The sequence below is a fragment of the Bos grunniens genome, chromosome 18 (genome assembly GCF_055505025.1).
Source record: "Bos grunniens cultivar Pamir isolate PY7600 chromosome 18, Bosgru_T2T1.0, whole genome shotgun sequence".
NCBI lineage: Eukaryota > Metazoa > Chordata > Mammalia > Artiodactyla > Bovidae > Bos > Bos grunniens.
In genome coordinates, this window is record NC_141182.1 from 11,707,854 (window position 1) to 11,731,205 (window position 23,352).

General features: G+C 58.6%; 1 protein-coding gene across 12 annotated transcripts in view; it reads left to right on the forward strand.

Annotated features, from left to right (window-relative positions):
• Positions 1 to 23,352, forward strand: part of GSE1 (Gse1 coiled-coil protein) — a 395,294-nt gene that overhangs the window by 319,900 nt on the left and 52,042 nt on the right. The window contains exon 1 of one of the 12 annotated variants that reach the window (XM_086350196.1): positions 22,951 to 23,146. The exons of the other annotated variants lie outside the window; for them this stretch is intronic. The gene's annotated coding sequence lies outside the window, so the exon portion shown is untranslated. Of the gene's footprint in view, positions 1 to 22,950; positions 23,147 to 23,352 lie in introns of those variants that run through there. 12 annotated transcript variants of the gene reach the window in all.

Here is a 23,352-nt window from a genome sequence, read left to right on the forward strand (position 1 = left end):
CTCCACAGGCCTGGGCCAGGGCCACGCGGGCCGGCGTCCCAGGCGCCCACCGAGCCTGCAGACTGAGGAGCCCCTGGGATCCCTGCTGAGCCTGAATGGGACAGTCACAACAAGAGGAGGCTGGCATAAACTTGGGGGCGTGCCTCTTGGGCTTAGGGTTTGGGGCAGCTGGGGAGGGCGGGCTTGGAAGGCCTCTCCTGTTTGTGTATCACGGCTGTGGGAAGGGTCACAGGCAGGGATGCAGGTGAACCTGGTCCTCTGGGGTCCTTGCCCCCTGACTCCATAGAAGTGCGTGTGTGCACGCGTGCATGGAGAGAGACAGGGAACGGCGGGGCCAGGAAACTTGACCGTCCCTTGGGGACCAAGCTCTGCTTGACCTCCTGGCATAAAACGCTGCGAGTCTTGACGGCCCCTCCCCCGCAGCTGCCGGGAACTTTCCATACCTGGTAAATCCCGCTGACCTCTGCCTTCATTCAGGGAGCCCTTCCCACAAGCAATGGGAGTGGAATCCTGCCCCTCCAGTGTCGTAATTCGCAGGCTGAGAGGTTCCCAGTTCCCAGCCCTGCCTGGCTGAATCCGAATTTCTTGGAGTTTAAAAAAAAATACAGGCTCCCCCTCCCGACCCATCCCCCCAAGCCCTCTACCACCCAGCACATCCAGTTCTGGGGACCTGAGGTGGACCCTGGGTTGGGGAGGGGGCTGCATTTTTCAAAGCTCCCCCTCCCCTCTGGCTGGATGGATCAGTCATGTCTAGGATGCAGATGCTATCAGCGTGGGGATGTCTGGGGGCGGGGGGTGCTCTACTCAGAATCTCTAAACCAGCGGTGGGCAGCCTCCTCCTTGGTTTGTGGACAGTTGCGTGTTGGCGGGGAAATCAGGAGGGAGGGGGGGTCAGACACACAGCCGCTTCTGCACCAGCCCTGGTGTCATCGCACTTAGAACCCTGAACCTGGCAGACTTAAGGGGATGCACTTAGCACTCCAAATGGGGCTCTGCAAACATCACCCCTCCTCCCCGGGAGGTGTCAGCACCCCCGGATTAACGTGTCCCGGCAAGAAGGGAGCATGCCAGGACTCCACGTGACCTTGGATCCTCAGCGCCTTCGGGGTGTGGAACTCCGCTGTGGAGTTGGCCGGGGTTCAGAGGGGCCGGAAGCCCCGTGTGTTGGGCGCAGTGAATGTCAAGTTCAAGGAAGGAGATGGCCTTCTTTGGGCCTATTTGGAGGCCGGCCAGGGCCCGGTCACTTGGGAGAGGGCAAAGCTCCCCTGGCCAGAGATCAACCAGGGCGACACCCTCAGAGAGGGGAGGGGTGCTTCCTGGCTTGCTCCTGCCAGCCGGGTCCCCCAGGAGCACAGTCCCCCCGGGTGCTGAGCGCAGGCGCCACCCCCCCCTGCTCCATAAATGGAGGGAGTTGATAAACGGATCTTCTGTGCTCCGTGGTTGAGGGCATCAGGTGGGGATGGGCTGTCCCAGGCCACCCCCCGCCACCCAGCCTCTTAATGCCTTTTTACCCCCAGAGCCTGTCTGCAGAGCCTGCGGTTGGTCTGCTGCCTTGTCATTTAGCTGTTCCAAGCCAGCGATCGGGAGGCAGCACAAACTGTGGCATTTGCTGAGCGTAAAAATTCAATTAATTCCAGAAGGCAGATTAAATATAAGTGAGTTTTAATAATTTGCTGTAAAGTCGGAGGATTACTGCGGGCACGAGGAGGAAACCACACTTGCGTGCGTGAACAGGTTGGCACCAATGTGGGGACGCCAGCCGGGGACAATTCCCGGAGTCCCTCACATCTCCCGGCGGGGTGTGCCCTCGCTGCCCAGTGGCCACCTCACCCAGGGTGGTGTCACAGGGTCCCCAGCTGGAACTCTGCATGGCGGCTGGCACGGCCAGCCCAGTCGTCCGGCACCTCAGCCCCATAGCGGGGCAGCAGGCTGCTGAGGAGACAGGCTGCCCTTCTCAGCCAGGGTCTGCTTCTAGGGTGCCGGCGGGGGTGATGCCTGTGCTCTGCGGTTCTGCCAGCAGTCCTCGTTCCCTCAAGGGTCCTGGACAGCCCGAGGCCACCAGTTCTGGGCCTGGGTTGCTTTTGTTGTCCTAACTTTTTTAGGAAGAATGAAGAAATCAAGAGCAAGAAAGGGGCTCAGATTCCAAGGCTGTCAGTCCCCTGGGGTTCCCCACCCCACACACATGTACACACACATCCACACATCTCCCATCCTGCATGTGGTCAGCACACATGCAGTCACATGTGCGTGCATGCACACCCTTGCATGCACACCTGCTTCCGCACATGCATGTGCATGCGCAGTGACACACATGTGCACGCACAGTGACACACATGTGCACGCACACACACAGACACACACAGGGTCCCGTCCCAGAAAGCCAGTAAGTTAGTCACCTTCCAGATGCCTCTGGGAGAGAGCATGTTTTTCAGGTCTGCCTTTTGTCTTTGCCCACCTCCAGCACACGCACACACACACACACACGCACACACACCGAAAAAATAACCCCCCCAGCCTCCTCTGAGATGTGCCACCAGAAATGAGGCCTGACCCAGAAAAGGCAGTTGGTGGAGGGGGCCGTCTGGAGGTCTGGAGCCGGCCTTGCTGGCCGCCCTGCCCCAGGGGAGGGAGCCAGGAGGAAGGAGGCCGGCAGCTTTTATGTAAAGACAGTGATGGTCCAGTGAGTACAAAATGCTGTTTCAAAGCCAGCGTTCATCACTACCACTTCCCACTGTGATCTCCATAGATTTCTTTGTCTCCTTCAATTGGCCCTAATTATGGAACTGGAGGCTGCCTGATCAGTTTCATTCTTGTCATGAAATTCTGAGGGCACACACGGGGACGGGGACACAGGCCCGCCAGCTGCAAGCCCGCAGACTGGCCTTGGGTCTTTGTGTGCGTGCCTGCGTGTGTGTGTGCCTCTGTGCGTGTGTGCGCATGCACGCGTGCCTAGAGACCTGCTCTCTTCCCCTCTGCCCATTCCCCCAAACGCGCCTGGCTGGTTGTGGGCGCCTCTTTGGGGCAGGAGGGAGTTCCCAGCGGACCTCCCAGCTGAGAACTGGCTAGCCGGGATGTGCATATGGTAAGCAGGCTGGGGTGCTGGCTGCCACGAGATGAACACCTGCAAAGATGAAAGCCACAGCCAAGCGTGGCATACCCTGCCTTCCCTCCACGCTCCCTCTAATGCCCTAATTATGCCGTGTTTGTTTCAGTAATTTACACTCTCCGGGTACTGATCCATCAATAATGAATGTATTACCTGTCTCTGGGTAAGGTTTGGGAGATCCAGGATGCTGCTTTGAAAATGTCTGCAAAGCAGGAGGATCAGGGAGGCAGAGTGGCCCCCCCTTCCCCGGCAGACTTTCCCTTTCCGAACGCTCGTTTTTTTCTCAGATGGCATCGTATTTGGCAGAAGCTGTCTGAGGCTGGTACTTGGTACAGCTTTTCCATTCCCCTTCCGTTTTATGCCTTTTTAATATTTAAAGCCATCATTGGGCTGAGAGATAAAATTCTTTCAAATCAAATTTTATCCTCCAGTCTTGTGCTCCGGCTTCCCTTTGGCTGGAAAAGTTGTGTGTGTTGTGGGGTGCGGATGTGGGCAGGCCGCTGGCTGAGCTAGGGTTGGCCGAGGGGACAGTCTGTTTGAACGAAGTGTATGCCAACATGGGGGCTGCTGAGGGCTCTACCTCCCCACTCACACCCGCCCGATCCACTCCCTCCCGCTGACTCCTGTGCACCAGGCATCCAGAACCCATGTGGAAGTAAATATTGGGGTCCAGGTGACCCGAGCTGTCACAGTGACAGACCTACCCAAGATGGGCCAGGGAGGCACTCCAGGGCCAGACCCCACGGTGTGGGCTGGAGCCTGCCTCCTCTTCTCTGATGGGAAGGAAAAGTTGCCAGGGCATTTTCTAAAAGGTGGCGTGGAAAGACATGATGAACTGTGAGTGGTTCAAGAGTAGAGCTAGCGGCCCCCACCTGCTCCCGTCTCTGCGGCCGGGAGGGCAGGGAGATCAGATGTGCTTGGCCTCTGGGCTCTGCCTGCCAAGCCCCGTTTACCGCCGGCACGCTGGGGGCCCTGCTCTACCCTGGTCCCCAGGGGCCATAGAGACCAGAGGCCCGTCTGGAACGCTGCTTTCGCCGCCCTGCCACTGAAAGGACCCCATCCGTCCACCTGGGGCTTCCCTGCACCCCCTCCCCCCAGTAGTGGCCCTCCTGTGTGGCAGCCACAGTGGCATTTTTAGGACACCCAGGAATGGAGTCCGGAGCTGGGGGAGCTGTGCCAGGAGACGCCAGCTGGGACGCCAGGGACAGCAGGATTCTCTCCCGTGTGGCCGCGGTTTCTCCGGCTCCTGCTGGCCCCTTGCTGGTTTGGGGGCGGGGCGAGTTTCCAGCCTGGTCCCAGCTCAGGTCTAGCACGCTTCCCTGTCCTCGCTGTCTGGCGTCAGGAGATGTCCATCCACCCGGTTCTGATGCTGTCCAAACGGCCTTGGGCACGTCCCCTCTGCTCTCTCGGCCTGTTTCCTCGTGTGTAAAGCTGACTGCGATGACACTAGCTGTCGTCTTTCCTTAATCTTTCCGAGCCAGGCGCTGAGCCAGGTCCCAGGGCCACAGCTCTTCTTGCTCAGAGGTATGGTGTGGTGAGGACTCAGGGCTGGCCCACCTGGGTGCACTTCCTAGCTCTGCTACTTCCTTGCTTAGCTGTGTGACCCTAGGCAGGTTAATTAACTTCTCTGTGCCTCAGTTCCCTTGCTTATAAAATGAGGGTAACAGAAGAACCTACTTCGTGGTGGGAGGCAGGGATTTGCAAGGATTCAATGTGAAACACCTAGAAAGATTACTACTATTTGGATGTTATTATCATCAATTATTACCAATAATATGGTTTCTATCTCTTACCTACGAGGGAAGACAGAAATGACTCCCACTGTACAGATGAGGAGGCTGAGGCTAACCCAAGTGGTCATTCGTTTCAAGTCAGCTGTCCGGGGGCTGCCCCAGCAAAAGTACCATTAAATACAGACTGAGTGGTTTCAGCAAGAGACGCGTCTCAGCTCCAGAAGCCAGCAGTCTGCACTTAGGTGGCTCTCGGCAGGGTTGGTCCCTCTGTGGCTGTGGGGACAGGGTCCGTTCCAGGCCTCTTCCCTTGGCCTGTAGGTGGCTGTCTTCCCTCTCTGTGGGTCTGCGACTGACTTGTCCCTTTTCATAGGGACGCCAGTCATTGGATTAGGGGCCCACCCCACTCCTGCATGGCTTCCCCTCAAGTAGTGAATGAGTGACCCTGCACTGACCCTGTTCCCAGATGAAGTCGTATTCTGAGGTCCAGGGGTTGCAGCTTCAACGTACGAATTTACGGGCCCAGACATCTTCCAGCTGCAAAACACAGGGTGCCCTGACCTTCCTGGGGTAGAGGAGCCTCATCCCCCCATCCCACCTGGCTTTTCTCCTCCCTCCTCTCTCTGGTCCTGCCCCACTGTGGACTGTCCACTAGCTGGCCCTGGGGTGTGTGGATGGCTCCCTGCCCTTTGGGAGCCTGGCCACCCCAGCCGACCCACTGCCAGGCTGCATGGCCAAGACTCATAGGTGCTGCACCGGTGTGCCTGCTGGCATGCCCTGTGGCCTCGTGTAGGGGGAGCATCCCCTTCCCCCACCTCTGGGGCCGGTGCACACACAGCTGGCCACCCCTGGGTGCAGAGGCTGCTTTCTCCCTGTGCTGCAGACCCCGTGAGCTCCTGCCCCCTCTCTGCCATGCACACAAGTCATATGTGCCCCAAGTCCCACTGCAGCCCCCGAGACCCCCAGCCCCACGTCACTGCTCCTGCCTGGTGGGAGCTCCATGTAGAATGCACAGTAGCTAACTTTTTAATTTTAAGTAATTCCAGGAAGCAGCAAGGGAGAAATAAGTGCCCGCAGCTGCCAGGGGTCTGATGTAGCTGGGTTTTATTGAACTACCTCAGTTCAGTGTGTGGATTGGTTAAAGTCTGCCTTTCTTGTTGGGCTCACGTTACCCCTCTGAGGCATAGAAGTGGGGGGTACCTCCATGGCTTGCAGCCTGGAAAAACAGAAATAGAGAGCGCCCTTGGCCGAGGCGAGCTGGGAGACCAGGTTGCGGGCTGCTGGCCACAGCCTGGATTCCCTGGTGAGAGGATGAAGCCCCCACCCCCGCGGGCATCTGGAGGGCCCGGCTGCGGAAAATGAAAAAAATAAATAAAAAAGAGCGGGCGGGAGAAATAAAGGGGGAAAACGGAGATGTGGAGCCCCAATTGCTAGCAGATGGTGCTGGTATTAGGAAAATGAAAATACATGCAGTAAATTTGCTATTTGCCAGTGTTAATTTCTTATCCCAAGGTAAAACCTTCCCCCTGGCCCAGCCATGCCATCTGCATGTTCATAAAACACATTACAGCAGAATTGATCGAGCGGCAGTGTGCATGTGGGGCTCCGGGTGGTCGGGCTCCAAGGCGGGAGGGCGGGGGACGGGGACGCACCTGCCGGGATCCAGGGGACGAGCTGGCGTGCTTCCCACCTTCAGCCCAGGTACGTCCAGGGACACACCTGGTGCAGTAGGACTTCTTGGGTCAGGCCCCTTGTAGGTTTTCCTCCGTCACAGAACAGAGGCCCAGGAAGGGGGTGGTTTCAGGACCTCAGGGAGGTCTCCACATGAGAACTGACTCCTGCCCCACTTGTCCCCAGGCAGCCAGTCCCAGCAGGGCTGGTGAGTCCATCTCCCCACAGCCACCCCACCCCATGCCTTCCTGAGGTCCCCCTCGGTCCCCTCCCCCAGACCTTCCCATACTGGGGCCAGTAGAAAGTTACTGGTTTGGGCTTGGAGGACAGGCAGCCTTGGCCCCTGCTTCAGCCTCTGGCCTAGCTGGACCGATTTTGAAACAGTTTAATGTCATCCCTGTACATGTTCCCCTCTCACCTGTCACCTCCGCAGAGGTCACCGGGTCCTCTCCAGAGGAAGCCGGCCCCTTCTCTCTCCATCCAGCCCTTTGCAGTTGCCCGAAGGTCAGCTGCTGAGGCCACCCCTTTGGTGGCGGGGTCATGTCCACACCAGCTTCAGTTCACCTGTTCGCCTCCCGCTGGGTTCCCACAGGAGGTCAGAGCCTGCCCTAGGCAGGATGCACCCACTCAGGGCAGTTCTCGGGGGAAACGACCCCCTTCCACCCACTTCCCATGATGTAGTGTCCCCTATAGGCCAGCGGGCCTTCAGTCCTGCTGTGCTGAGGGTGGGCCTCTGAGCCCCTGGGGGCCCCTGGAATGGAGGGGACCATGCACAGGCTCAGTGTCTGACCACTGCCCGACACCCCCCCCCCCGCCCTGCCCCCGGCATCCAGTGTGCTCCCTGCCTCCCTCCTGCCGCCTGCCTTGGGGGCCAGTGGCCCAGCCTGGGCCGCGCTGTCTGCTAATTACCAGTGTGGGAATGGCTTTATGGTCCTCCGGGGCCCAGAGAGAGCCCCCCACATCTGGTCAATTAATGCTGAATCTGTAATTCGGATGACATACAACCCCAGCCAGCTCTCCAAATGAGGCGATTAAAAGGCTCTTCTCCTCCTTCGCTGGAGAACAAGCAAAACCGGGACCTTCTTTATTTCCCGGGATTGATGGGCCCTGCCCGTGACCTTTGGTAGGACAAGAAGTATTATCAGGAATACTTCTGTATTTCCCGACTTTGCAGGCTGCATAAATCTCCTATCAACCCAGGCAGGCGGCAGAATCCGCCGCCGCTGCCGTTTATTAATATACGGAGGAGCACTTCCCCGGAGGAAGGCAGGCCTTTGTCAGGAGGGGGCATGGGCTGCAGGCAGGGACGCCAGCGCCCGCGCCCCTGCGGCCGCCGCTCGCCCCGGCTCGCCGGAAGGGCGCGGTCGTCCTGATCTCCAGGTCCTTCTCGCTCACCCCCGACCCCCACCCCCGTGCCCATAGTCTCCAGGCCTGAGCTCTAAGAGAGCCTTTTGCAACAGATTTCTCATCTCGGCTTGGAAGTGTGTTGGCGCCTGCCCCGAGGGCTCGAGACCCCAGACGTGCTGGGGTGGTGTCTGGGTCAGGTGGGGCCCTGTTTCTTAGTGACGGGTTGGGAGGCATGTCCACCCCCACCGAACGCAGGCCAGCTTCTGAGGCTGCGTTGGGTGACATCGGAGAGGGCTGCGATACAGGGCAGCGGGAGGGCGGGGCCTGGACGCTTGGTGGGCGGGGCCTGGGGCCGGGTGGGCGGGGCCTGAGCTTTTCTGGAAGATGTTCAGAGGAAACGTGTGCCTGAGCGTGGAGGTGTAGAGCACCAACATAGGAGCCTGCCGTCCCTTTGCACTCAGGCCTGGCTCACACCCTGGCCGCAGCTGCCGGCTCTGTGGGCCTCGTTTTCCAGCCAGTGAAGTGGGGACACTCCTGTCCCCCAGGGATACTGCATGCAGCTGGGCAGAGGGGACTTAGGCCCGCGTTCTTGGGGGGCAGGGCAGGCTCACAGAACTGACCCACGTGGCCAGGTACCCTTCTGGGGACAGTGAGGGGGCTTCATCCAGACCTGTGGAGTAGGCCCTTCACCCAGGCATTTAAGGTCGGGCCAGGTCACACTCTGTATCTTGGGGGCCACCTCAAGCCCGGCTGGAGAAGGGGTCCCGGCCACCTTCTTCCTCCTGCCCAGCTGCCGGGGCGCCAGACACCTCCTTAGTCTCACCTCTGCCTGCTCTTCCAGTGTATAAAGACATACTAGGGTCACAGAGGGTGAGATGGTTCGATGGCATCACTGACTCGATGGACATGAATTTAAGCAAGCTCCAGGAGATGGTGATGGATAGGGAAGCCTGGCGTGCGTAGTCCATGGGATCAGAAACAGCTGGACACGACTGAGTGACTGAACAACAGGCCCCCTGTGTTCTGGCACAACTGGGGTCATCCTGACTGTCTTCCAAGAGAAGGCCCCTTGCTCCCACTGGACCTCGGGAGACCAGCTGACCCCACAGTGCAGGGTCCTCACTGGGCGGCCTCTGCCTTAATCCAGGGCTCCTGGAGACGTCCTTGGAATTGGATTGTTAGCCAGTTTCCCTGAACTTACTCTCCCCGCACAACACACAAAGGAACCCAGGGCCTTAACTCAGGGCGGATGGCAATTCAGAGATGTACCAAGGGTGGGGGTCCCCAGGGTGTGCCCCACTCTCCATAGAGAATTGACAGCCGTCCCTCTTCCCGTGGCCTTGCTGGGCCAGGGTCCTGGGGAACGTCCCCTGGACACTGACAGTGGTGGGAAGGGCTTCCCCAGTGGGCACTGATACAGGCCCGGGGCTGGTGGACCCGGCGCTCGGGGGCTGTCGGCCCAGCCTGCAGACAGCGCCAGGATTCCAGCTGCTCCTTCATCTTCCATGCCAGCACCCTCGTCCTTCTCGAGGGAGGCCTTGCACTCACTTTTCCTTCTGCAAGTGAACAGTTAGGCGTGGCTCTGGGTGCTGGGGGTTCATCCGTGAACAAAACATAAAAATCCTGCCTGTCCCTACCTTACTCTGGAGCAGCACCGTTGCTGAAACGTTCTAGAGGTGCGATGCCAGGATTGGGAACCACCAGTCACGGATGGCTGTCGAGGATTAGTGAGACTGAGAAACTGAAGCTTTTATTTGATTTTAATTAGTTTCAATTTAAGTGGCACCTTGGCCAGTGATGACCCTGGAGAAGGTTCACATTTAGTAGAGAGAGCACCCTTGGTAGGAACTGGCTTTCTACGTGGTTTTCCTTTTCTGCCCCCCTTCCTGTGTCTCAGGGCCCTTCACAGTGTGTCTGAGGGAGGAGGGTTTGGACCACCCCTCATCTTGTACTACAGGGGTGGGAGGGGAGGAGCATTTCCTCCTTAGCCCCCCACCTCCACTTAATCACAGCTGTTCCTAAAATGTCACTGCACCGGAACGCAGGTCCTTGAGAATGGAGACCTTCTCTTATGTTGGTTTTTGTGTTTAACTCCAGCCTCAAGTGCTTCCCTGTTGGCTCAGATGGTAAAGAATATGCCTGCAATGCAGGAGACCTGGGTTTGATCCCTGGGTCAGGAAGATCCCTGGGAGTAGGAAATGGCTACCCACTCCAGTATCCTTGCTGAGAAAACCCCACGGACAGAGAAAACTGATTGGCCACAGTCTATGGCTACAGTTCGTGGGGTCACAAAAAGTCGGACATGACTGAGCAAACACGTCTAGCCTCAAACTTGGCTTTTCAGGGGCTGCTCAAATATATGTGGAATGAATCAGTGCATGAGAACCCCAGCTCTGCCATTTGCCAGCTATGTGACCTTAAGCGAGTTACTTACCCTCTCTGTGCCTCAGTTGATGGGAATATCAGTAGCACCACCTCACAGGTGTGTTGTGAGGCTGATGGGGTAAGACCCCCCAAGGCCTCTGGAGTAGGACGTGGGACTGGTGCTCTGGGCGTTTCTGCTTCTGTTAGTAACAGAACAAACCAGTGGTGATTCCTGGGCATCCCCACAGGCTGCCGCTCTCTCCAGGTCTCTTCCTCTGCTCTGCTGTCTTGAAGGAGAGCTGGATCACATTAGGGTGTTGGTGCGTGTCACCCCCACTTTTAGAGGGGCAGGGAAAGGCAGTGTCGTTGCCTCTAGTCCTTTTGGACACTGAGCCAGAGACGGGTCAGCTGTCAGGGGCCACACAGCTGCTTGGTCAGTCATGGGCCTGGGGCTGATCCTGGGTGTCCCCAGACGGCTAGTGGGTCCCTGTCGGTGCTCACCTACCTGAACAGACCTGTCCTCGTCGGCTGAGAGTTGCTCCCGTGGGCAGCCCGCCCTGCCCCCTCCAGCTGGGAAGCTGCCCTGGCAGGCTGGGGGCTCAGTGCCTGTCTGGAGGCTGCCCAGGGCCGGCCCCATCCACACCAGCCCTGCAGGCCACCTGGGCAAAGAGTCTCATTAAGCCTCAGTTTCTTAATCTGTAAACCAGGCCCCTGGTGCCGTGTCTCCAAGGTGGTGATGAAGAGCAAACAGAATAATTGGCTGCAATGCGCTGAGTCTGGGGCAACCTTGGGAAGCCACCCGCGTCCCATCCGAGGGTCCAAGTCTCCTCTCCTCCCCTCCCCTTCCCTGGCTTGGGGGCTCACCGCCCTGCAGCATGGTTGCCTATGGCCCTGTTCTTGGAGCCTCAGCTTGCCCTGTCCAATCTGGCCTCCAGGTCTCCCTGGGTTCCCCCTCCCCCAGGCACATGTTCCCTGCAGCTCCTGTCATGCCGGCTGGCTTGATGTTCCTCCTCCCAGGGGCCTGATGTCACCCCCAGGGCAGCCCGGAGGCCTAGGGGGAGGTGCTGTTCCCACAGCTGATCCTCTCCACCGTGCTCCCTCATCCCCTTTCCCTCCATTCTCTCTCCTTCCTGACCCCCAGCCCGGCCCCTTAGCCTCCCCTCCCCCCAGACTCCCCCCTCCGCTCCCCCCCCACCCCCAGGGGGCTGCCCTGTGCCAGCTTCTGCCTGTGTGAATGTCTAATCTCCAATTTTATTCGCCGGGCTCCAGCCTATTTGCATAATCCACATAGTCACCCTGGTTTTAATTGCCCACAACTCTGCAGAAAGATCGTGTGGTTAAGTGGTAAATCATAATTAGATAAATAATTGGTTTGGCCACAGCAAGCTGCTTTTGTTACACCTGCCATCTGCTGGACCCGTTTTTTCTTTTGGCCAGAACAATGCGGTTCTGATGACAGAGCATGCTGCTTCTCTCGTGTGGGGGGTGGGGGGGAGGAGCTGGGGGTGGGGGGCCGGGGCGGGAGGGGGCCCAAGCGGAGGGGCTCGGAAGCCGGGCCTGGAACATTGCCCGGTTGCTGGGGTCTGCGCCTGGCCTGCGTCTCCCTCTCCAAGCGGGCACCACCGCACAGTCGCCATTCATTACCGGCTTGGTTAATGCATCGAGTGGCAAATTTGACTTCTTTGCAGAAAAGGGAGGGAGGAGAGGAGCCCTGGGGGGAGGAGGGGCGCGCGGGGGCTGCCCCAGGCCTGGCCTGCCTGTGGTTTGTCCAGTGGCCCTGACAGCCGGGGCTGGGGGCCCGCTGTGGAGGGCCGGGGCCCTGTCCTGGGGGGGTGCCAGGGGGAGGTGGGCAGAGGTTAGAACCCGAGGATGTCCCTGCCCAGCGTGGTCAGCTGCTCCATCTGCTCTTCCAAGTTCCAGGCCCCATCTGTGAGCCCAGGAGTCTCCGGGGGAACTGGCAATCCTGGGCCGGCGGGGTCTCTGGCCGGGGGCCTTCTGCAGGGCTGGCCGGCCTTTATGCTTCTCTCTCACTAGCCTCTGTCCTCTAGCCCACCAGGAGATACTTCACATTGTCCTTCTTTCACGCGCCCTCGTGCAGTCTTCCAGCAAATGCACAGCAGGCTTCTCCCTGCGTGATGCGCATCTGTTTCAGGCGTTGGTCCCTGTGAGTCAGGCCTCCCTTTGCGACTTGAGGAAGGTCTGGGCGGGGGATCAGAACCGTCTGTGCCCAGGGATGTCAAAGGACATGATGGGGATAAAGTCCGTCAGGCGACCCCCACACCAGCTAGAGGCTCAGGATCTGTGGGTGCTGGGTCCGTGACTGCCGATTACGGCCGCCGATTGAGGGGCAGCCCTGATGGAAGAGGCAGCCGGTGTGGTGGGCAGCATCCAGGGAAGACAGGTCTTTGGAAAGGAAGCCCAGGTGATACGGGAAGGAGAGGAGAGGCGGGAGCCCCCCAGACCTGGACATCCCTGCCTGCAGGGCGTCTGTGTTTCTGCTCAGGCCCCTGCGGCCCCGCGCCAGGCAGCACTGTCCCCGGAGGCCTTTCCCTGGCCTTGCAGGCTGTTCAGTGGGCTTTGTGAGTCTAGTCTTCAGGAGTTCACATCTACAGAAACCCAGGAAGCCTTCTTTCTCAGTGGGAGCGCGGCTTCTCCTTTTCAACCTGACAGAAGGCAGCCTGAGAACACCAGGCCCCTTTCTAGATGGAGACCTAACGGGAGGGAGGAGCCCCCTCCGGCTGAGGATCCCTGGGGCAGATTGCTGGCTTAGTGGCATCTTGGTCTTATTGACCAGAAAATACTTGTATCTTCCTGAAAACCCACTGAGGTCTGTTGGGAAAATTCTGGATATGATCATGTGGCTGGGACTTTGGAAAACAGACATTTTCTGTGTTTTTCCATCTATCTGTCCACCCATCCATTATCCATTTTCCACCTTCTCCCACTCTTTTTCCTTTCTTCCTTCCATCCATCCATCCATTCACCATCCGTTATCCATCCACCATCCATCCATCCATTCACCCATCCATTTATGATGCCTATCCTTGATCCAGAGGCCAGAGGCAGGCCTCTTCCTCCTCACCGCTGCCACGCCACACCTCCCAGGAAGGGTGCCTCTGCTCTTCTGACACCACTGTGATGGTCCCCCCGCCTGGTGAACGTTCGCTGCAGACCCCTGTCACTAACTCAAGAAATGAGGCCTCAGAACAATTCCCCAGGGAGGAGTATTTTCAGGCTCCTGTAATGTTTCTAGACCACAGCTTTCCAGGAGACCTCCCCCTGGGGGCAGGGGGCTGCAGCTGGGGTCTGAACTCACCTTAGCTGTGAGCTCTGGATTCTCCCCAAATCACATACTCTGCTGAGTTTTGTCCATGAGCCCACGTGCACCTCTCAGACCGAATACCTCAACTTTTGGCTTTAAAAATGTGATTGTTTTTATAGCCTACATCTGTGCTTCCCTGATAGCTTAGTTGGTAAAGAGTCCGCCTGCAAAGCAGGAGACCCTGGTTTGAGTCCTGGGTTGGGGAGATCCCCTGGAGAAGGGATAGGCTACCCACTCCAGTATTTTTGGGCTTCCCTGGTGGCTCAGCTGGTAATGAATACGCCTGCAATGTGGGAGACCTGGGTTTGATCCCTGGGTCGGGAAGATCCCCTGGAAAAGGGAAAGGCTACCCACTCCAGTATTCTGGCCTGGAGGATTCCATGGACTGTATAGTCCATGGGGTTGTAAAGAGACACAACTGAGCGACTTTCACTTTCTGTGTTTTCCAGTATGGTAGCCCCTGGTCACATGTGGCTATTTAAATTTCATTTTTATTAATAAATTTTAGGTTAATTAAAAGTAAGCAAAATTAAAGATTTAGTACTTCGGTTGTACTGGGCGTGTTTCAAGTGCTCGGTGGCCACATGTAGATGGGGACAACTCTGTGGGACAGCTCAGACGCAGAGCACTTCCCCCGTCACAGATGGTTCTACTGTGGTGCTGTTGTGAGCGGTGATTAGGGCAGAGTCTTAAATAACCAAAAGATGGGCCATCCTCAGCCATTACCAGTCTTGGGTTAGATTTTCCTGGGTTCTCTCAATAGGGGAGAACTATTGAGACGCTGCACAGCCCTGTCCTGAGGGCTGCACAGGAAATCAGATTGGAATTTCATCTTGTCTGTGGTGCTGTGTGACATGGATTCAATCACTTAACCTCTCTGGGCTATAGAGATCAGACTTGGGGACCTTTGGAAGAGGGGGTGTCCTTCTGTCTTTCGGAATGATAGACAGGAAGGGGAGACATGGGCCAAAACAGATGTGTAGTGTTCCCCAGGCCTGAAGACACCACAGTTGTTCATAACATAAAACATAGAGATGGTGGTGGTCCCTCGGACCTGACTCTAGACAGTTTCGGGGCAAAGTGGTGTGCCAGGAGAGAGGCTTTGCTTTCTCTCTCGGTCCTCCTCCTCCTGGCCTGTGCCCCATGTCCTGTTTCTTCACATCTCACCTCTCTGGGCCCAGTGATCCGGAATGTTCTTTGTAGCAGGGCCCTGCCTTCTGGGTCCTGTGGGCTGCACCAGGTCTGGGCCGGCCACTCCCAACTGCCCCCGCCCTGCCTCTTGTCCCCTCTCCTGTGTAAACCATTGCCCCGACCATTAGGCTGCCGGCCGGGGCCACCCTTGGAGTGGGGGTGAGCCTGTGTCACCACCCCCCAGCAGGCATCGGCTTTCACAGGGGCACCCCTGCCCCCAGCGGGGTCTGGCCTTCTGTGTCCCACCTCCAAACCACACAGGTTAGAAGCCCACTTTGATCTTTCAGGAACTGCAGTATAATTCACAACATGCTTAAGAAAGCAGCAGCGCTGCTAAGAGCTGAGCAGGGACACCTAATCCCGCTTCCCCTCACCTGGGGCTGCTCCATCAGCCTTCTTGGCGAGCGCGGCCTCAGGCCAGGGGAGTGTGCCCCCACCCCCGGCCCTGGGCAGCCTGGCAGAGGAGAGGCTCCTGACCAGCCCCCATGCAGGGTGCTCCCCCAGTAGCTGAGCGCTGGGGAGGGGTGGCGTGGCTGGTCCGCGTGAGCTTGAAAGGAGCTCCCTTCTCCCAGAAGTTCTGTCCAGATGGGCTTAGCGGTGCCAGCCCACCTCGTGTGCCTGTGGTACCCCACGAGACATGCCCAGAGTGGGCCCTGCGGCTTCCGATCAAAGCCAGGGGGATACTTGGGGTAACTGGCAGCGGGTGGCCCCGAAACCACAGTTGCCCGTGGGCCCCTCCCCACGCCCTGCTTCCTCTGACTCCTCCTAATTATTTTTCCTGGATGTTGTGAATTAAATCTTCTGGCAACCACGGGAGACGTCTCTGGGTGAGGCCCCGCTCACATCTCCATGCGCCAATAGAAGTTGTTAAATGAATAATGTTGACTTACGCTGGGGACCCAATTCTCTATGAATATAATTCCCCTTTGGGTTCTGGGGAGCTTCCTGCAGAAACTGTAAAAATAATAAACACGTCTCCATATCAGAGGTTGGTAATGCTGCTTCGAATCCTTCTGGGGGAGAGAGAGGCAGGGAAGAGATAAATTAAAATTAATTTTTTAAAAGAGGATCACGCCACAAATCAGATGACAGAGTAAGCCAGGGTAATGGGGTGGTTCTCAAAGGCGGAGCCCAGGGGCACCCCTGAGGGAAGAGGGAGGGGCCACCTGTTGAAAACGGAGATTCCTGGGCTCCCACCACTTCCAAATTAGCATGCAGGCAATGGACAGTGGGGGAGTGACACAGGCTCGATCATTGTGGAAAGTGAAGTTTGGAGATCGTGGGTTAATAGGGCAGTGGGGTTGGTCTGTAGAATTGTCTTCCCGTCCAGGTCTGACCAGCTGTGACCCACCCTCTTTCGTTTCACCTCTCTGGCTGGCTTTGCGGCTGTGCAATTGCCAGGAGTAGGCGGAGGCAGCTGGAGGCGCTGGGAGGACCACTTAGGCCGGCCCCTCCTCCTAAGAGCCCGGCCAGCCCTGCACCACCCGGGAGCATCACCTGTGAGCCAGGTGGGCCTGTCGCCCTGGCCCCGAGGGAAGCGTGGCCACCCTCCCCGCTGAGACGGAGGCCTGGCCCACAAGGGCAGGTGCCCCTTGGAGCATCCGAGGCCGCAACCGTGTGCAGCTCCCCACGCGCAGAGGGCTTCCAAGTGTTGCGTAAGCAGCCCTCCCACGGCTCCTCCACCAGCCAGCTGGAGAGACACGGGGTCACCTCGAGACACCGCGGCGTCCAGCGGGCCCGCTTCTCACGCCCCGCCTCGGCGCACACAGAGGGGGTCAGGCAGCGTGGGGACTTTCCCAAGGTCATGAAGCAATTTGCCGGCTGAGCCAGGAATAGAAGTCCTGAGCTGGGCTGTGCTAACTCCGGGCTCAAATTGCTAGCCAGGCAGGTATGCACGCGGAGCTGGGTGCTTGGGGTTGGGGGGGGCGGGGACAGGGTAGGGAGCCGCCAGGAGCCCTATATGTGGGCCAAGGGGAGGGGCTGGGAGCTGTCCTCCCCACTCAATGGCGAGGGGGAGGGCCAGAGCTCTCTCCGGAGTCCCTGTCATCCCTGGGAGAGGAGCCGGTTCTGCGGTGGGAGCAGGGCTTGGTGAGCGTGCAGGTGGGAAGGTGCTGGTGGGGGCCTCCCTGCCTGCCTCTTCTCAGGTCACCTGGGAGCCTTCCGCAACAGCAGAAAACCCCAGCGTCTATTCCCCTGGTGCCTCTCTGCAGAAGACTCCAACCACTCTTAGGGGGAGGGATTGGCCTGTCTTCGCAGATTGTAGGATCCCACAAGGGCTGACAGGGAAAACCCACCCTCGTCTGCTCTAGAAAGGCACTCAGCTTTCTAGAACCAGAGGACAGATGTATATTCCAGGAGGTTCCTGCCTCCTGTTTTTGGCTGAGTTTATTTTGGGGGCAAGAGGGATGCACACAGCATTTGTTGCTGATGAGGGCTTGTGTCCTGGAAGGGGCTTCTCATGTTCATTTAGATGAATTCAGCAAACAGCTATTTAAGGGCTTGTGAAGGTCCAGAAATAAGGATGGCTGTTTCCTCTCTACCATCGACTTGGTAAGCCTGGGGCGCAATGTAAGGAATTCAAAAGTAACCCCCCATGGGAGTGGGAACATCAGCTTCCCCTAATGGAGGTTAGAGACACATCCCGGAAGGCTACCTGGAGGAGGTGGAATTTAAGCCAGGGCCTGAGCAAAGAGGTAGGTGGCAAACAAAAGAGCTTTATGAGGGGCCGGGGAGGGGCCCCCCAGCACAGGTAGAGCCTGGGGAAGGTGAGGAAGGGAGAGGGCTCTTAATCTAAATTACCCTGCCTTCGAGGGGGGGTTGAAGGGTAGCAGGAAAATGTGTTGGGGACCTGTCTAGACACTTCTAGGAAGGCCTGTGTGTGAGAGGGGGGAGACCTGAGCTGGCCGGCACCCGCATTTGCAGGGCGAGACTGGAGAGATGGGAAGTGAGGTCTTGAGGGGCAGAGGTGGTGACTTAGGACGGGAGAGGAGCCCAGGGAGGTGGGGGCAGGGGTGTGGGAGGTGGGCAGCCCTGCTAGGAGGAGACAGTGGACCTGGAGGCTCTGGGCGCCCTTGCAGGCGATGTCACGGTGGGACTGGGCCAAGCCAGGGCTGCAGAGAGTGGGGGGCCAGGCAGCTGGGTGGGCGGAGCAGCCTTCATGGGGGGTGGGGGGGTCAGAGTGGGGAGGAGGTGTTTCAGGGTGGGGGCTTCACAGCTGAGGCTGAAGAGCCCCTGGGAGGGAAATCAAAGGCCCTTCTTAGAGCAAACAGGTGGAAAGTGAGAGGGACACCCCAGGTAGCTCGTCCCCTCCTTGACCTTCCACACGGGGCCTGCAGATGCCCGGGGACCTTACCAGCAGCCACCACCACCAGAACTTCCCGTGGTGAAACGGCACGCCTTTGAACGAGGTCCTTTTGCCTTGGTTATTTCCATTTGTGAGACCAGGTTATAAAAACGTACATGCAACAAGAGTTGAGCAAGTGGCTCCTCTCTCTGCCTCTGTGAGCCGGCAGAGAGACGGGGGCCTGGCCTTAACTGCTCGTCCCTGGGGTCCCAGGCCTGGCCATGGGGGCAGAGGCTGGGTGAGGGCCAGTCCCCTGCCCACATCAAACTTGTGCAGTTGGCAAGTGATAAAGGCATCTGGGATTTGATTGTCCCGGTGATGGTTTGCGGCTTCGACAGGCAGTAGATAATGAATCCAGAAATTTGTCAGGAGCACCGCCATCCTGAAAAAGGAGGCGGGGGGAGGTGGGTAGCAGAGGAAGGGCGAAGAGGACTGGGCTCAAACCGAGGCCTTAGTCTCCTGTGGCAAGAAGCAAGCCTGGCGCATAGTAGGCACTCAACAAATGTTCACTCCCAGAACCCTGGCTGCCATCTGCAGAGCAGGGCCCATGGTGTGGGGGGGTGAGGTGGGGAGGAAGAGGCCCAAGGAAGGGGGGTGGGGAGCCCACCGCATACGTGTGTGCAAATCCACAGGCCTATACAGACGTTGGTTTTCCAGAGCGGTTTTGCATGAAAGAAATTTGAAGGCTTTTAAACGAACAAGGAAAATTGGGGATGAGGACCCCACCCCCAAATAAGTTTCTGAGGACTACTTCAAGTTGGTATCAGCAGTGACCCCACGGCTTGGCAGCCTGGGTTCTAGAACACGGCCTTCTCCCTGCGCTCAGCAGGGTCCTGTGGTTTCGGCCTGAGCCTTGTCCCTCCCAGATGGGCCCAGGACCTTGGGGTGACTCAATACCCCAGGGCTCGCCTGGGCCCGTGGCCACCTGGCCGGGCGTCCAGGGACCCTGTCCTCTAAGCTGACAGAGCAGGAAGAGAGGAAAGCCCCTTGCCTGCAGAGGACAGCTGGTTAATCTTTACAGAGGAGAGTAGTTCCTGAGAAACTGATGCGGGAACCACCCAGATGTCTGTGTCCACCCGGGCCTTCTGGCCTTCCCCCAGGCAGCCAAGCTGACCTCAGGCTGAGGTCAGGGTTCTGGGACCGCAGGTTCCCCTGTCACCTGTGATCGTCGATGCGCCTGCCATCACCCTTCCCTGTCCGCTAGCCTGCCCAGGTCCCTGCTGGCTGCTCTCCAGCCCAGTAGCCAGGTGGCCGGGGATAGATGTGTGCCTGTCTGTGTCCTGACCTCTAGCTGCTCATGGGGGCCCGGCCTACCCTCCCTGAGTCCAAAGAGCTGTTGATGAGGACAGAAAACGTGGCTGAACCCTCCACCTCGAGGGCCCAGCAGTCCTGCCTGCAGAGACAGCGCTGTGTCCTGGGTGTGTATGTGTGTGTGTGCGAGGGTGGGGCCCACGTGTGGAAAACCTCCCTGGAAACAGGAAATGCTGGGACCTGATGGGTTTCCCTCATCATACCTAAGAGTCACGAACAGTGCGAAGAGGGTTTCCAGGGGGTGCTCGTCCTCAGGGGTGTCCACGTCGGGGGTTTTCTGGAAGCTGTGGGCCCCCAGCATCAGTTGGAGGGGGGGCTTCAGATCAGAACTTCTTTTAAAAAATGGAGATAAAAATCACACCATGTGAAATCAACCTTTTAAAAGAGAACAATTTATCAGCATTTAGTCCATCTGCAAAGTTTTGCGACCACCATGTCTGTCTTGACACCAGACATCCCTTTCACCCCGGGAGGAAGCCCTGTGCCCGTCAATACCCACTCTCCTCTCCCCTGACCCCGCCCTTGCCCTCGGCAGCCACTCAGCTGCTCCATCCCCGTGGACTGACCTGTCTGGACTCTGCTCCGGATGGAATCACGCCGATGCGCCCCTGTGTCTGGCTGCTTTCACTCAGCATACGGTTTGCAAGGGTCATTTGTGCTGTCACATGGCTGGTGCTTGCTTCCTTTTCACAGCTGTATAATACTCCACTGTGTGAACAGACCACAGGCTTTTAGATCCCTGGTCCATCGGTGGACATTCAGGTTGTTGCCATTTTCTGGCCATTAGGGATTTGCTGCCACAAACATTCACGTCTAAGGTTTTGTGTGGACATATGTTTCCTGACTGTGTTCATCCAGGTCGGAGTGAATGTCAGAACTTCACTCCTTTCTATGTCTGGTCAGTAGCCCATGGGAGGACTGTTGGGTTGGGTGCGTAAATTTTAAGACACCTCTCTGAGGAGGAAGCCAAGACTGGGTATTGTCAATATTAAAAAAAAAAAAAAGCTAAAGAAGCTTGGGTGGCCCGCCAGGTCGCCCCCTTCTCTCTGACTGTCCTCCCTTCCGCCTGGCTGCACAGACCCTGCAGGTGACCAGCCAGGAGCACTGACCCTGAAGCCAGCACAGGGCTGTCTGTGTGCAGAGACGGGCCGGCCTGATTCTCTGAGGGTCTGGGATTCCCGAAGGCCCCTCCCTGCGTGGGGGGAAGGGGAGGGACGTGCCTTCCAGGCCACTCCAGAGAGCGGGCCAGCCCGGTGCTGCCTGGTTGCAGGCCCCAGTGCCTGCACGCCTGCTTCCCCGTAAAGCATGTTTGTTTGCCACCCTCCTGTCCCCCCACACGAAACGTAAGTCATCCTGTGGAGCTCCAGCTGTGTTCCAGGCTCCACGCTAGGCTCCTTCTAGCTTATTACTCGTCTCACCCTCAGTGTAAAGCCGGGGAGGGGACATGTGGCTTCCCTGTCACCAGCTGGCAACACCCGTGCACAGTGCCAGGTGGCAACGCACCCGGCCAGGTGGGGGTCCCGTGGACGGAGCCCGGGTGTCTGTCCTCTGACCACACCCTCCCCGCCACACTCACCTCCCTCCCACAGGGCCAGGGGCCCTCTCGGGAGTCGCATTGTGACGTTTGCTCTTTGGTGATGCTGGAATGTAATGAGGTTCGCCCCCAAGATGACCAGGAAGTCATGCTTAGAAAGGGATGGTGGAAAGGTCGGCCGAGGCTGTGGGGTTGGGAGGCTGGAGAGAGAGAGCATGGTGAGGCTGAGAGGCCAGTCTCCCGGGTGTTCAGGGGCTTGGACGCCAGGCTGGGATGTGGCGGCCCCGGCGCTGAGCTGTGCTGGGACTGGAGATGTCCTGACGGGAACAGAGGTGGTGAGGACACAGCGTTCCTGGGCAAAGGGGATGTCTTTGGTGTGGTTTTTGCTAAACTGACATTGTTGAAAATTACACGTGTGCTGTTGACTTGGGCCACATTCTCTGCCCCACCGCCCCTGACCCCACACACGCACCCACTCCCCGAGTCCCTGGAAGTTTCTGCTCCTGCCCTGAAAAGCCTGGGTGTCTATACCGGCCGCCCCCTCACCGCAGGTAGACAGATGGGACGCCGAGTGGAGGAGCCCGGTGCACAGCGATTTCATTTAAAAGCCTGCTAAAATAAGACCAGTCAGGAGCACAGCCTCTCCCAGCTCTAAATGTTGACAGTAGGAACATGTGGCCAGGTTTCTCTCAAATATGAAAAATGGGAAGTAGCCCTGCGAGGAAATGAAACCTCCCCCCGTACCACCGCCCCAGACAGCAGCGTGGAGGCGGTGGGGCCCTGCCAGCCCCCGCGAGCCTCATCTCTCTGAGCCCCGACTTCTGCATCCGGGCAGTGGGGTGGCGCTGGCCAGGGGCTCCGAGCACAGGGGTGCTCAGCGTGCTCCCACAGCTGCCCATTTGGGGGTGCACACGCGGCCTGGGGCAGTGCCGGGCCTTCCTGCAAACCGCCTTCTCGCAGGAAGCCATGCCTGGGGGGCCACTTCCCCACTGGGACTCTGCCAGCAGCCGGGGAAGGGACAGCTTGAGGATAGTGGCCTGGGGCTCTGCCCCGGTGGCTGGGGGATGGGCGGCACTCCAGCCAAGCCCCCCGCGAAGGTGTGGACCCCAGCCCCGTGTGCTTGGCTTGGAAAGGCCTCGGGACGCCAACGGAAGGCCTGGGCTCCCGGATGAGTTGGGAGCTAGGAGGGGTTGTACTTGACCCATGGCGAGGCCACCCAGGCCTGTGTTGTCCGTGGCTAGTGACTTGCAGGAACTGGCTGGTGGGGGTTGCCGCCAGTGGCAGAGAAATTCAAAACTGCCAGCCTCAGGGCCTTCATGGACCCCCAGCAGCCTGTGCTGCCTCTCCCCCACAACCCCCAGCCTCTGCCCCCCAGGGTCCAAGCACCTCCCTTCCATCCACCTTCCCCCTGGGCTTGGCCTGGCCTGCCATATAAAGTTTAAAGGTTTTAAATGCAAATATTTCTCTTTTATAGATGCCAGCTGTCTCCAGAGAGCGCGTTTCCTCGCTGCTCAACTTTATTGTCCAATTAGCTTCCCATATCTGGGTACTGGAGAGCCTGGGGGGCTTCGGGGGGAGGGAGGGCTGGCTCCTGCAGCCGCTGTGGAGCTGGAAGCTGCCCCCCCACCCTGGGTCCTGTGTCTGGGGTGGGTTGGGGAGCTCCAGGTCAGAGGCGGGTGGCGGAGGAGGGCGTCCCTCCCCCAGCTGGGGAGCACCCTTCAGATTCTGGGCTCCGGGAGGAGCGGCAGGAGGTGGGGGGGCGGGGGCCTCAGTGGGTATTCTTCTATTAAAACATAAAAATAAAAGCAGCCGGCCGGCGCACACTGGCGTCCTTTGAGTCCCTCTGGAGTGTCCCCCCTCCCCGCCTGCTTTCTAGCCGCGCGGAGGCTTCCCCATTCACCGGGGCTTCGGAGTCTCACAAAGCGAGGCAATTAGAATTGAAAATCTATGCAAAACAGCTGTTAACTGATTGTAAAGGAGCGCAGCTGTGCGCGGGTGCAGCCCGCGGCCGGCGCTGAAAGGGCAGGAAGTGTTGGGGCAGCCCAGGGTTAAGAGCCCGACCTCTGCCACCGCGTTCCCCCGGGTCACTCGGGGCCCTCGCCCCTCCTGCTCCCCGGAGGTGACCTTGGCTACCGGACAGCCGACTGGAATGGCGGGGCGGCGGGGGCTTCCTAGGCCAGGCCTGGACTTGCCCACGGGTCCCCAGGAGAGCCTGGCTCCTCCCTAGGTGGGCAGTGGTCGGGGAGGGCGTCTGGAGAGGGTTGCCCTGGTTTTCCCTCCCTTAATCCCTTCTGCGGGTCTGCGTGAGACGCAAACGTGCAGAGGTCGGGGCCGGATCACAGCTACCCCATGACAGTCCCTTCCCCTCCGGGCACCCGCTGTCAGTGGGGGGGTGGGGGTGGGAGGGGAGGCTGGGGCTCCAGCTGTCAACAG